General features: G+C 32.0%; 1 protein-coding gene across 9 annotated transcripts in view; it reads left to right on the forward strand.

Annotated features, from left to right (window-relative positions):
- The window catches only part of ANKS1B (ankyrin repeat and sterile alpha motif domain containing 1B), an 860,784-nt gene that overhangs the window by 146,197 nt on the left and 700,743 nt on the right, over window positions 1–13,844 (forward strand). The window lies entirely within an intron of this gene.

The following is a 13,844-nucleotide window of genomic DNA, read 5'->3' on the forward strand; positions in this document are numbered from 1 at the left end:
AGTATGTCATTTTATTTATGAAAGCTAAAAAAGTAACTGCTAAGTATATCAACTGTTATGAGAACATTTACTTCATTTAGTTATTTAATGTGAGCTGTGACACTGTTTCCCAGGATAGTACTTGCTAGTCTAGTTCCATGGCTAGTCTTACCCTCTAGGCCTGTTTTTTTTTTTTTTTTTTTTACGGCACTGTTTTTTGTAAAACATCACATTTTTGACTATAATAAAATCTCTTTATGAATAATTATGATTAATTATATATATACTGAAAAAGTACTTACAGGTTTTACCAAATGAAATTTTTATATTGATGAAATATTTACTGTAGTAATTTTAATGTCAGGACAAAACTCCCTGTTAAAAAAATTAAAAACAGGTATATGCTAACTCTAGATTACAAACTAGTTATATTTCAACACTTCCTTGAAAGGTGGTTAGAATTTAAAATATATTTATCCTATATAAACAATACATGGTATTTAGGTTCATTTCTAAAGATTTCTCTGAAGTGGTTGCTTCTAGCCCTCTACTTCTTAACTCACAGATTTTCTGAAAGCCTTAAGTTTCTAAACTAGTGATTTCTAAAATTTTTTTTTGTGGTATGTACTAGTACTAAACAAATTTTGAGCAAACATCTCAAATGTAGTTATGTATAATATATATATATATAATATATATATAAATAATAACTATATATATATAAAACTATTCTAAGAATATACGCTATGAATTATGAGACATATACTCTAAAAGAATTCAAGTAAGGAGGATAAAAAATAGGTATAAAGTAGAAAGTCTAAGTTTTTTCTTTTACTCAGTCAGTATCTTCTACACCTTGTACACTCTGCTTGAGGACCATAATTCAAGTTTATAGCTTTTGGGTAGTGATGACAGGGACTTTTGGCATTGATAGGGTGACATAATTTGGGAAAACAATGGCCAAACATTTTTTGTAAGTCAAAGACTATATTGTGATAGAAGCAAGGGAGAAATTAATGCTCAAAAGTTGACCTTAAGTTCAAAATTCAAGCTCATATTTTCATACAAACAATCATTCTTTGTTTCTATGACAAACCTTTACATTGTGTTCTTTGAAAATATTATCATATAAAATATTAAAGGTTACATGAGGCAGAAAAGCAGAGGATACATATGAGTAAGAGCAAGCAGTTCTATTTATCTGGAAGAATGAAGTTTATAGAGGAGGAAGATAAGAGATAAGATTAGAAGATAGGTTGAGGTCAGGCCATGGATGATTTTGAATGTCAGGCTGACAATTTTGGTATTTATTTTTTAGGAAATGAGAAAAATCTAAAGGATTTTGGACAGATAAAAGACATTATTGGACATAGCCTTTCAGAAGATTAATCTGATAGAAACTTGTTATTGAATATTTTAAAAGTAATGCAATTTCTTTGACCCTTCTCTGTAGCCCATGTTTTATTTGAGTTCATTCTTGTTTTGTTAAATATCTCTATCTATTCATCCAAAATGTTTTTCTAGAGTTTTTAAAAATGAATTATCCTTTCAAAGTATGCAAAAATTTTGATCGAATTCTTATAGGGCATGAAATGTAGATGGTCATTACCATGTTGTAAGCTATAGGATTTATAATACCAATAATGAGATGCAGTTCCTGACTTCAAGGAGTTCAAAACTTCTAAGCCAGGAAATCTTCAATCACAGTGTGCAGACAAGTCTAACATAGGAACAACAAATACATATTATAAAAGCTGACATTTATTAGGTGCTTGCTATTTGCTGTTCTAATGCTTTATATAATTTAAGCCACCTAATCCACACAGGAATACTAACAATGGAGTCCTAGATTTGGGAAATGGTTCAGCTGGTGAATGGCAGATTCAGGATTCAAATTCAGAGCCAATGTCATTAATTTCCAACTACTTTTCTCATAATAAACTACCCTGTGACCAAAGGAATTTTTTTTTTAAAGGACAGATAAGTGATTTATAGGTATTCCTTGAAATCTTCATGTAGTAGAGAGAGATTAAGCTGCAATCTGGAGAAAGGGGAGATGTTCTTTGCACTAGTATTGGAATGAATGAATGAATGGTAGAGGATTCCGGCCTTCATAAACAATGTGCAAAAGTTTAGAGATGAGACATAGCATTTATTATGAGGAGAATGGTTTACCATGAGAGTTGGTTTTGAAAAGTAGTGGGATATTAAGTTGGATATGTAATGATAATATTTAACACTGATGGAGCACTTTTATTTATATTAACTGATTTAATCCTCACAAAACCCTATGAGGTAGGTCGTATTATTCCTCCCATTTTACAGATAAGAAAACGGAGGCACAGAGAACTTTTATGACTTTCCCAAGTTTACATGGTAAGTACCAGTGCCAGGATCTGAGCACAGGCAGTCTGGGGTTAGAGCTATATCCCTTCCTACTCAACTATTTTGTTAGAGAACAGGGACAGATAGTTAGATTTGGGAAGCTAGCCAGAAGTTTAATATTGATGCTGAAGAGGCTAAATTCTTTTGAGTATGGGAGTTTTTTTCATGAAGGTGACTATTTTAGAAGTTAAATGTGGTAACTGTATGTCGGGAGGAGGGGCGGGGGAGACTCAAACAATGACTCTCAGCAATGATTATACATTAAACTTATCTGGAAAGACTTCAAAAAATAATGACACCCTCAGGTACCATGGCAGACCAACTAAATCAGACTTGTTTTGGGTGACTCTGAGCATTGTTCTTTTAAAAAGCTTATTGTAACATGCACATTATTGGTCTGGAGGACCAAAAATGTGCTAGGATGTTACTGAGGTAATTCAGGCCTGAGATGATGAGTCTGAACTGAAGTCTTGATAACAGCGTAAAAATATAGTGTTTTAGATCTAAATAAATCTCATAAGTCTTCTAGTACCCAGCCTAACTCCCCCACTCTGCAGTGTAAGAGCTCTCTTGAATTAAGGAAGTTTTCAGTTTATCATTAAGGAAAATTCCAACTATAGTCCTAAATTACAGTTATTTCTGTATTATAGTGGAATGTTAAATGTGGAAAACATTTTTGTTTGTTTATTATTTATGTTACTAACTGTAGGACGGGCATTTGGGTTCAGTTAAAATTTAATTTTAGATGATGGAAAACATCCAACTTGTTCATTGTAATATGACAAATAATTCCAAAAGTAATTTAGAAGAAATCAAAATGTAAGGAAAATATGTTTTATAGCATTCATGTTATTAATAAATATATTTTACATATTAATGATTTGGCTTGAATTTGGGGAATTATTTTAATTATTCTTAGTCAGTTTAGCTTTTTTCTTCCAATAGAGGGCACTCTAATTCAGTAATTTAAAATATGAGATCAGCCATCTTATGTAAGAACTTTTGTTTTTGAATTGGAGGTTTTAGTTTTATTAAAATATTTGCCTTAAGGTGGTAGTTTAAACAATTTTACTAAAATAAGTTAATTAAAATTAAATTCTTGTTATGATTGAATGTATTTGATAAAGTTTTACATTTAATGTGAAGGCGAGCTCAAGTTAAAATTACATTTTCTCTTTCTTAAATTTTAATTCAAAAGTCAAGTCTGTTTTAAATGCTTTTATTATATGCATATAGACTCATTTTCTAAGTTGAATTAAGGTATTACATAATCTAGAATGTAAATTTTGAAGAAATAGAAATATCTTTACATTCTTTACCAACCCCTCAAATTTAGGTTTTTGTAGGATATAAAATAATCTGAAAAAAAATTTTCTATTCTCTTCATTTGTTTTTCCAAGTCTTATATTCAGCTTTTCCTTCATGTGTGTAAACAATGTATACAACTCTTAATTAAATGTGAACACACTATGCCTTAGAGAAATTTGATGATAATGTGAAGATCATCAGAACAGATTTCAGAATTTAGGTTTCAGGAAAGCATTTTTTAAAGATATAAAATACAAAAGGCATTATTGCCTCATTAGCCTATGTCCCTAATAAATAAATAAGAGAAACAACAGGGATGAAATGCATTATATATTTTTTTCTCCTGAGGGAAAACCTAGATACAAACAGCATCTAAGGATTATTGTTTGAAAGGGGTTGTTTTGGCAGGTTTTGTGCAATTCTACCCATCTAGTACATCTCTCTTTTTTTATTTATGTGTGGAGACTTTCAGGTTGAATTTTTATAATTTTTTTTTTTATTGAAGTGTAGTTGATTTACAGTGTTGTATTGGTTTCTGGTGTACAGCATAGTGATTCAGTTATACATACACATATATATTCCTTTTCATATTCTTTTTCATTATAGGCCATTACAATGTATTGAATATAGTTCCATGTGCTATAAGTAGAACCTTGTTGTTTATCTATTTTATATATAGTATTAAGTATTTGCAAATCCCAAACTCCCCATGTATCCCTCCCCTCCCTCTTTCCCCTCTGATAACCTAAGTTTGTTTTCTATGTCTGTGAGTCTTTCTGTTTTGTAAATAAGTTCATTTGTGTCTTTTTTTAGGTTCTACATATAAGTGATATTGTATGGTATTAGTACATCTCTTTTATGTTATTTTACTTTCTGTCCAGTGTAAAATCCTTAACTACATGTAAGCCTTATGAAGTATGAGCTATTTTATTCAGTATTTCAAGATTTCAAGGTTTACTTCTCAGTTTTTAATACCAAGCTTCTATAAATTGCATGAAAGCACTCTTGGGACAGGGGTGGAGTTTTCTATAGGAAATTTTAGTGCCAAAATTTTTTAAGTCCTAACGGTCAGTAGAATCCAAGTAGGTTGCCTAAAATCCAAATGACATTTCTGATACAAAGTTTATGTTCAAACATATTCTAACACAATTCTAGCTAGAGCTTAATGTCAGGAGTGTATCAATTTCAGAATTGTGAGAGACTTAGTGGCTATCTCATCCAGTTTCCGTCAGACTCAGAGTACTTTGGGAAATGAATTTTCTGAAACATAAATACAGAGTTCTTCTTACAGGATTGTAATTGATTCTGATTCTTTAGCATATATGAATTTTTTAAATGGTGGAGCTAAATCTTAAGTAGTGGTAACTATTATTTTTTATTGGGAATATAGTATTCAAAGGGATATTTCTAACTTTAATAATTCATATCTTATGTAGTTAAACAAATATTTTGGAAGTGATGACTCAAGTCTGCTGTGTATTAAGTCCAGGTTTAGATTGTCCTAACAGATTTCCCAGGATTTAGGGGATGCATAAACTCTGTTGATCTATATTATTTTGAAACTGATATCATTAACCATATATATACTATATGTATATGCAAGGAAAAATTCAGAATCAGAATGGTAAGATTTTTATTTATTCTCACCCTAGGAAGAAACTTTGTACCTATAGTGAATCTAAGAAGATTCTAGAGATAAATGGCTACCTAAATAAAAGAATCATTCTTCTGAATTTCAGACAGAATTGCTTTTACCTTTCATGTTTCATCTCTTTGCTCTGTTTTGTCTTGTAGGTTTATACATTTTTTATACTACTTTTATAGACTCCTTGATTGTAGTATCTGTATTTCATTGACCTCTTTAATCACATCCTGCCTAGCACAATGCCTTGCATTTAGTGGTCTCTCAATGAAAGTTCATTGAGTGAATAAATGCATAAAAAGGCAGATACTGCATGTGAGGCCACAAGTTCTTATAAATAAACCATCATCATTGAGAAACATGTTTAATTATTTGGAGGTGGGTTACAGAGTCCAATGACAGGTTTTTTCCATCAAGCATGGAGTCTCAACCATCCTTCTGAGAGAGTCAACTTAGTCTAGCAGTTAAGAGGAGCTTGAGAGTAATTCAGGCTTGGGTTTGCATCCTTATTCTGCCACTTATTAATAGGGTGACTTTTGGAAGATACTTGATCTTGTCAAGCATTAGTTTAGTCATTAGTTAAAAAAAATTTAATATGGCTTTCTGTTGGTCACAGAAAAAGCTATTCTCTTTTGTGTTGCTGAAAACATGCCATCTTGATTTTTATGTTTCATAGACTATCCAGCTTCGTCTAGACTTCCCAGTAATAATTCAGTGTCAACATGGATAGGATTTTGCTATTGAAATGCTAAATAAATGTTCCGTTCTTGGACTGGTCATTGTTAATATTTCACTTAGAAAAAAACAATTACCTATTATAATCAGGTCTGCACGTGTTAGAGAGGAATAGCAAATGGCAAGTAATTGAACTTACATGAAAAATTACCTCAATAAACTGAAATTCTTGGCTCAAAATAAAAACAGAATTCAATAGGAGTTAATATAAAATCCCAAATTAGATTCCTAAAAATTCAGTGATATAAGATGGGAGAGGTTTCATTTGGGGGAGTAGTTCATGCAAAAAGTTCTGGGGTGTTTCAATAACCACAACTGCAGTGCGAATCAACAGTGAAATGTGGCTGCTGAAAATCAATAATTGTGAAGCTGTGATCTCTGATCCATTTATTAAGTACCAAGTTTTAACTAAGTTCTAACTAAATTTTAACTAAGTTCTGGGTAATTTTGGGGAGGGCTAATTAGGTTGGTTTATTTATTTTAATGGATGTACTGGGGATTGAACCCAGGACCTTGTGCATGCTAAGCACGTGCTCTACCACTGAGCTGTATACCCTCCCCAGGTTTTGTTTTCCTCAGTGTGGAAATCAAGAGTAAAATAACTTGGCCAGGGTTATAGAACTACCAAAAGATAAAGCTGCTATTTGAACTTAGGTCCGATATTTTACAAGGTCATGATTCTAACCGTTAGGTCAGTCTGTCTGTCATTAGTGTATTACACATTGACCTACCCTTACCTTTTCATCATTCCTAGCATTTTGTAGGTTCACACTCTTACTACTTTTCACTTGAATTATTACAAGAGCCTCTTACCTCGTCTGTCTGCTTCTAGTCTTCTCTCTTCGTTTGCTCCAATTTATTCTTCATATTGTTGCCAAATCAACATGCCTTAAGTGCAGTTCTGATTATTTCACTCTCCTCAAAGCTAGAACTAGTCCTCACTACACAAATTGAATACAGAATTTTAACCCTGGCCTTCAAGGCCCTCCATGTTCTAGCTTCATCATATATTTCCAGCTTCCTTCCGTTAATGTCCTAAATTAAATGTTCTGGTAAGATGAATTGAGTCTGTCTTTCCTTGTTTCTGCTTGTGTTCACAGTATTTTATCCATATATAATTCTTTTCCCTATTGTCTTTACTTATTGAAAACCATCCTTCTCAAAACCTTTTTTGATCCTCCTATTTAGAGACAGCTATTTGGATCAGATATCATTATATTTTATTTACAAATCTATTTTGTAAATTTCATAGTATGCTGTGTAGTATTTGTGCATGAATCTTATTTTTTGGCTTTGCTTGTAAGCCCTTTGATGACAGGGGAAATACTGATCTTTTTGTGTGAGTGTTTAGATCTGTAGCATAGTTCTTACTCACATGCTTAATAAAATTTGTTGGATTGATATGATAGGCAATGGACTCCAAAAAGTCTGCTTAATAGCCAAATTTAGGTGTGGACAATGGGAAGTGCTCTAAGATGGAGTCTTTTTTAATCTCAGAAGAACTTCCTCTGTTGGTTGATGGTTCAAATAATGAATGCCTCACCACTTGTTTTGAAGATGAAATGAAATATCCAGTTAAACTATATTATAAACTTCCTCAGAGCATAGAATTGCTAACATCTTAGGTCAAGTCATATCTTTCTTACGTAGTAATGTATGTCTTTCACTAATAACAAGGAGATCTTACATTGTAAATACTATGTTTGATTCCTGATAACATATAAAAAGAAATCTACTATAAGACTATGGGAACATGTATCTCATTTATATTTTTTCAAATTCTTCAATTCTGTGGTAAACCTTCTTTTGAGTTCATCGCTTTTATTCTTTCTGTGTAAGTTGAGAGGGCCTATTTTTGAAGCAGTTTTTTCACTTATCATAAAGGAAACAGGGTTAAGCCAACATCCTGGGGTTTTTCTCCTAATCGTTAATGATTCTTGCTGATTGTGGTGTGCTCAACTGATGCATAGTATTATTGTGTGCACATTTTAAAATGTGTTTGACACTAAAATATCTCTTAGTATTATTAGCATTCTGTTAAGGTATCCAAAGGCAGTAAACTCCCTTCCTAGTTAAACTTTTATATATTTGAATTTTATGAAGTTTGTGAAGTGATCGCTTTATCTACTCTGCAGGTATAACATCAGCTAGTCTTTGCTCTGATACTTTCATTCTCTCTGATCTCTCTCTGTAAAATCTAACTTGAATCTAATCTTCTTAACAGAAGAACTGAGCTATTATGATTTCCCTGAGAATCTATACTTTACATTTAGGAGTTAGTTGTAATGTTTTGTTGAAAATTTGATAACAATTCAGCTTTCTTCTAACCTTGTTTTCCAGATAATGATAAAGTTAATTTTTGACAACTCTCAGTTGCATGTCACATTTACCGTGTTCATTTGCCATAATGCACCTAATTTGAAATTCCATTTCATTATGGACATTTGAGAATTATTGATTCTGTTTTGGAGTAAAGGCCTTGGATGGTCTGCCATTATAAAAGAATCCCATTTTGCTTCCTAATGCGAAAGGAAATCAGTCTAGAGCTTGAGCTTAAAGAGACATGTCAGTGGCAATAATCACTTATCTCTGTGTTCAGGGAAATGTTTTTCACCTTGTAGAGCAAATTAATTCTAATAGAGTACTGGACTAGTAACCAAGAAAAAATTACTGAAATTGCTCACACTTCCAACACATTTTATCATAACACCATTTGGAATATGACTACTGAATATTGGAATCAATTCAGCTTCTAACAGCTGAAGAATTAGATTTCTCTATGATACAATCAAAGTCAATAACAGTAGATGGAAAAGATACTTTGTGACCTGCTTCAATCTCATGCTTAGAATTTTTAAATTGGCTGGTATTATTTTCACTTGCTTTTGCTAGAATTTTTATTTCTTCCATCTATGCTTTTAAAGCTCACATGTTTTGGTTGCTTACAGCTTTATAGCAGTTCCATTTAGTTGATAGTGGCCAGCCTATGCTATCAAACAGTTAATAGTGAGAAATAAAGTCTTAATTTGGAGAAAGAATGAGGTAGTCAAGAAGATGAATTTGATGGGGAATGAAAGGTTCTAAAATGAACAAAAATAATTAACCAGTGAGAAGTGTATATTACATTAGTAAAATGGAAATTGTTTGTCCCCCAAATAAATGAGATAAACATTGGCATGTTATATCTTTTCCTGTAATCATCCATTCTGTGTTGCTGAAATAAGTTTGTTTTAGCTTTGAAGAAGATTTTCTTTTTGCTCTATGATCCTGCATTTACTTAGCCTAGTGCCATTTCCCTAAACATTTAAAGTATCTTTATTGTCATAGTTATTATCGTCAGCTTCACTAACTTAGTGAGTCCCCACATTAAAGAATTTTACTAATTTCTTAAATTACATGTATTTGTAACTTAGAGTAACATTACAGTGTACAGGAGTCTTGAACTCAGACTTGTTTGTAAAAAGTCTTTTTCACCTCAACCTACTGAATCAGATTGTCTGGAGGTAGATTATTTAAAATAAGCTCCTTAGGTGATTCTTATGATCCATAGTTTGTGGATACTATGCTGAAATAGTTTTTAAATGTTGGTTTCTTAGGTAGTCAACTACTCAGACCCATTTTCTTCTTACCCACATGGATCTCAGATGAAAAATGATCTGAACTTAATTTGCCTTTGCCTTCTTTCTTTTTGCTCCTATGAATGCAAATTTAATTGGTTATCAAGGCAAAATGATTAACCTTTTAAGGATTGCTTTTTCTATTTTTGTGAAAAATGCCATTGGAATTTTGATAGGGATTGCATTGAGTCTATAAATGGCTTTGGATAGTATGGAACTTTTGACAATATTAATTCTCCTGACCCATGAACGCAGAATATCTTTCCATTTGATTTGTGTCTTCTTCAACATTTTCCATCTAAGGCTTGTAGCTTTCAATTTATAGATGTTTCACCTCCTTGGTTACTAAGAACTGAATTGTTTTTGATACTATTGTGAACAGGATAGTTTTCTTTATTTCTTTCTCAGATGTTTTGTGTTAGTGTATAGAAAGGCAACTGATTTCTCTATGTTGGTTTTGTATCCTGCAACCTGTAGCAACCTGGTGATCTCTCTTCTTATTGTTAGTATTTTCCTTACCTGGCTCCCCTTTTTTCTCACAGGTTTTCTGCTCCTTAGTGAGCATTCTCTTCCATAGAGAGGAAACTGGTCTTTTAGCTCAGATAGCAACTCAGTGTTATATATATTCAAATCTACAACTCTATCTTCAACTTCTCATTGCTCTCCAGTTCTGTGATATAACTGCCAGCAAGACTTCTTTCTACAGACATCCCACTATCATTTCAAACTCAACCTGTCAAAATGTAAACTAATCATCTTCTTCCTCGAATCTCTACCTATTTCCATTTCTCATCTTTCTTTCAGTAGTAGAACAGTTGTTTCATTCTTCCCAGACAAAAGCTTTGATATTATGTTTGGTTCTTCCAATTTCTTTCATTCTCCTGGACTATTAGAGAGTTTCCCTTTGTTTAGTCACATCATCTTTGTTTGACCCCACTTAACTTTCCAGGAACAGCCTCATTTCTTTATTCACTTTATGTTTTACAATAAAACTCTGGAAGAATTGTCTCTTGTTGCTCTTCCCAATATCTCTCCTCTATTTTCTCTTAAAACCAGTCCTATCAGGCTTTCCCCCTTCACCAGGTGCCAGAACTGCATTGTTGAGGTGTCCAGTGACTTCCACATTGCTAATTCCAATAGACATTTCTTAATCCTTGTCTTATGTGATCTTTGAGGATCATTTGACAATGTCGATTCTGCTTTCCTCTTTCACATGCACACTTTCTTCACTTGACTTCCTAGATGCACATTCTCCTGGTTTTCTTCCTATTTAACTGACTACTCCTTTTCCGTCTTTACTAATTCTTCCTCATTTCCCTAACTAAGTGTTCAGAGCTCAGTCCCTGGAGATGTTTCTTTTTTGTCTGTACTGAATTTCTTGGCCAGGCATGCTGATCAGTCTGACAGCTTTAAAAACCTAGTACAATAAAATCCTATATTTATATCTACAGCTTGAATGTGCTTTTGGACTCCAAATTCTTTCATTTAATTGTCTATTTGACATCTTCACTCATGTCTAATATCATTTTCAAATTTAGCAGGAATAAAACTGAAGTTCTGCATTTCTACCTCAAACCTGCTGGTCCCTCAGTTTTCCCATTTTAATAAATAGTAACTCTGTTCTCTCTCTCCCCACCAATATACCCTATTCTTTTGTCATTTACCTACACTTTTTGCAGGTATTTCTTCCACAGTGTTTTTACTCATTCTCTTTCATTCTTCTGTTGTTCCTGTTGGTTTAGATCCTGTTCATCTTCAAGGTGTAGTTCAAGTTTTTCTTTCTCTTCATAGTAACCTCCTTACTCCAGTTCAGACCAGTTTTTTTTCTTTGAACCGATGGAGAATCTCAGAAGAGAATTAGGAACTATTAAAAAATGAAATGGAAATTCTAGAATTGAAAGGTGTATCATATACTAAAGAAAAAGCAGACGTTCAAATGAATTTATAATCTTTATACTATTCAATAACACAATTTAACAACAAATTAGTCTTAATTTTAAAGAATATTACATATGAAACAGGAAGTTGCATGAAACTGTTCTGCCACAATGTCTGACTGGGGCTTAAAATGAAGGGCAAAGACATATTTTAATTATTATAAAATCTTTATTATAGTTCATGACAACGAAGTATAAATGGTAAGCATTCACATAGTGTTTGACCTTGCAAATGGTGAGTGCTCAATAAATATTTCTTATAGGATAAAAATGATTTTTACTCATATTATTAATAACATTAATAAGGTTCCAATATAAAAAATTCTAAGTTATATATAAAGGTATATTGTGAAAGGATATTACAGTAAGAAAATATTATTTACTAATAAATTAGTATAATATAATATTAAATATAAATATATATTACAGTATTTTATGTTCTCAAGAAGCTTGACTGTACATCCAAAAAAACTAAAATGATAGCATTTTGGAACTCTCTGTACCTTCTGCTTGGTTTTACTGTGAACCTAAAACTGCTCTAAAAAATGAAGTGTACTTTTAAAAAATGATAGCCTTTTGTTTTAAAGCTGATCCATTTTTCTGTATTGCTTCCGTTCATTCAGTTAGTAAATATTTATTTTACCTCTACTATGAACCAGCTACTGTTTTAGGGCAGATAAAAAGTGAACAATGAATTTTTCTTATTCTCAGAAGCTTAGAATTTGGCAGAGAAAGCAGACATATTAACCAAATAACAGAAATACAGGGTGATAAAATATTTTACCAAACAATCCAGTAAATGATAGTATGAAGTGTTGTGGAAAGTGGGGAAGAGGAACTATTCATATTTATAGCCACAGAATCTAATATGTTGCCTGATACATTGTAGTTATTCAATAAAAAAGTGTGTTGAAAAAATAGCTGTGAAAATCAAAAGATAATTCTGTCCTGTTTGAATACACTGTGGGAGAGATGATATGAAAATCTGGGATGACAGTTACCATTTGATTAAGGAAATGAAGGCGTGTCATGAACTTACTCCTATATAGTCCTGTGTTCTCATGTCTCATTACTTTCTCCACTAACCAGTATCTCAATGGATTTTACATACTCTCTTTCACCTGTCTTAACATGCCTGAAGTTCTTACACTCTCCCCTACCCTATACCAATTTTACCATTTTTAATTCTTCTCATCCATCAAAACTTGAGTCTGTAGTGACCTCCTTCCAATCTTAGCCCATCCTTGAACCATCTCCTCTCTCTGGATTAGGTGCTCCTCCAGGGCTTCCTATAGTCCAGAGTCCCAGTACTCTTTAATAGTACTTATTGTGATCATAATTGTAGTAAGTAATAATAATTTTTTTAGTTTCTTGTTCTTGAAAATACAAGACTATGAATTTCTTGAGGGCATATTCTCAGGTTATAATACAATTCCTGCCACATAAAAGGAGACAATATATATTTATTGAACCAGTGAATAAAAGAATGAATGACTAGGTAATGGATGGATGGGTGGATGAGTGGGTGGATGGAATAAGTGTTAGAGAAATGATCACAAATGCTTGATTGGAAATTGAGAAAAAATTGTATTTCAAAATCTCGTCTATGGGTGGTTTCTTTTGTTTTTGTCTGTTCTGAATGACTGTACATTCATTCTTACCAAATGAGGGCTATGCTGGTGGGACCATCTTTACTTCTTTTAAATTTATTTTAAAGTTTTTTTCTAAAATTATTTTCTTAAAACATTTTGCTACTTTTGAGTTACTTTATAGGAATATGATAAAACTGATGAGACTGCTTATTTTTATTTTTTGTTTTTAATAGGAGAAGTAACATTATCCTGATTTTTTTTTTTAAAAAAGACAAATCTTTTGGCTAATTATATCTAGCTAAAGATTTAATTGATCACTAAAGCCATTAATAAGGTTAATGTTGTTACTTCAATTTTAAAAGAAAGTTTAGACTTTGCTGGGATTAAACAAAATAAACATTGAAAAAGAATTTTATTTAAAATGTAGACTATTTATGAACATTAAAATATTTCTCAATTTGAAGTTAATATATTTATATTGAGCTTTTGGGTTATAATTTTTAAATTAGTAGAGTAACAAAATAAATCATGATTTTTAGTGGTCATATTAATAATATACTAAGCTATATTATAAATTAAGGTAATGCTAGCTGTTAAAAAATTAAGACAAATCATGTGATAACTCAAATACAATGGACATTTATTTCTC

This window comes from Camelus bactrianus, chromosome 12, assembly GCF_048773025.1.
Source record: "Camelus bactrianus isolate YW-2024 breed Bactrian camel chromosome 12, ASM4877302v1, whole genome shotgun sequence".
Classification (NCBI taxonomy): domain Eukaryota; kingdom Metazoa; phylum Chordata; class Mammalia; order Artiodactyla; family Camelidae; genus Camelus; species Camelus bactrianus.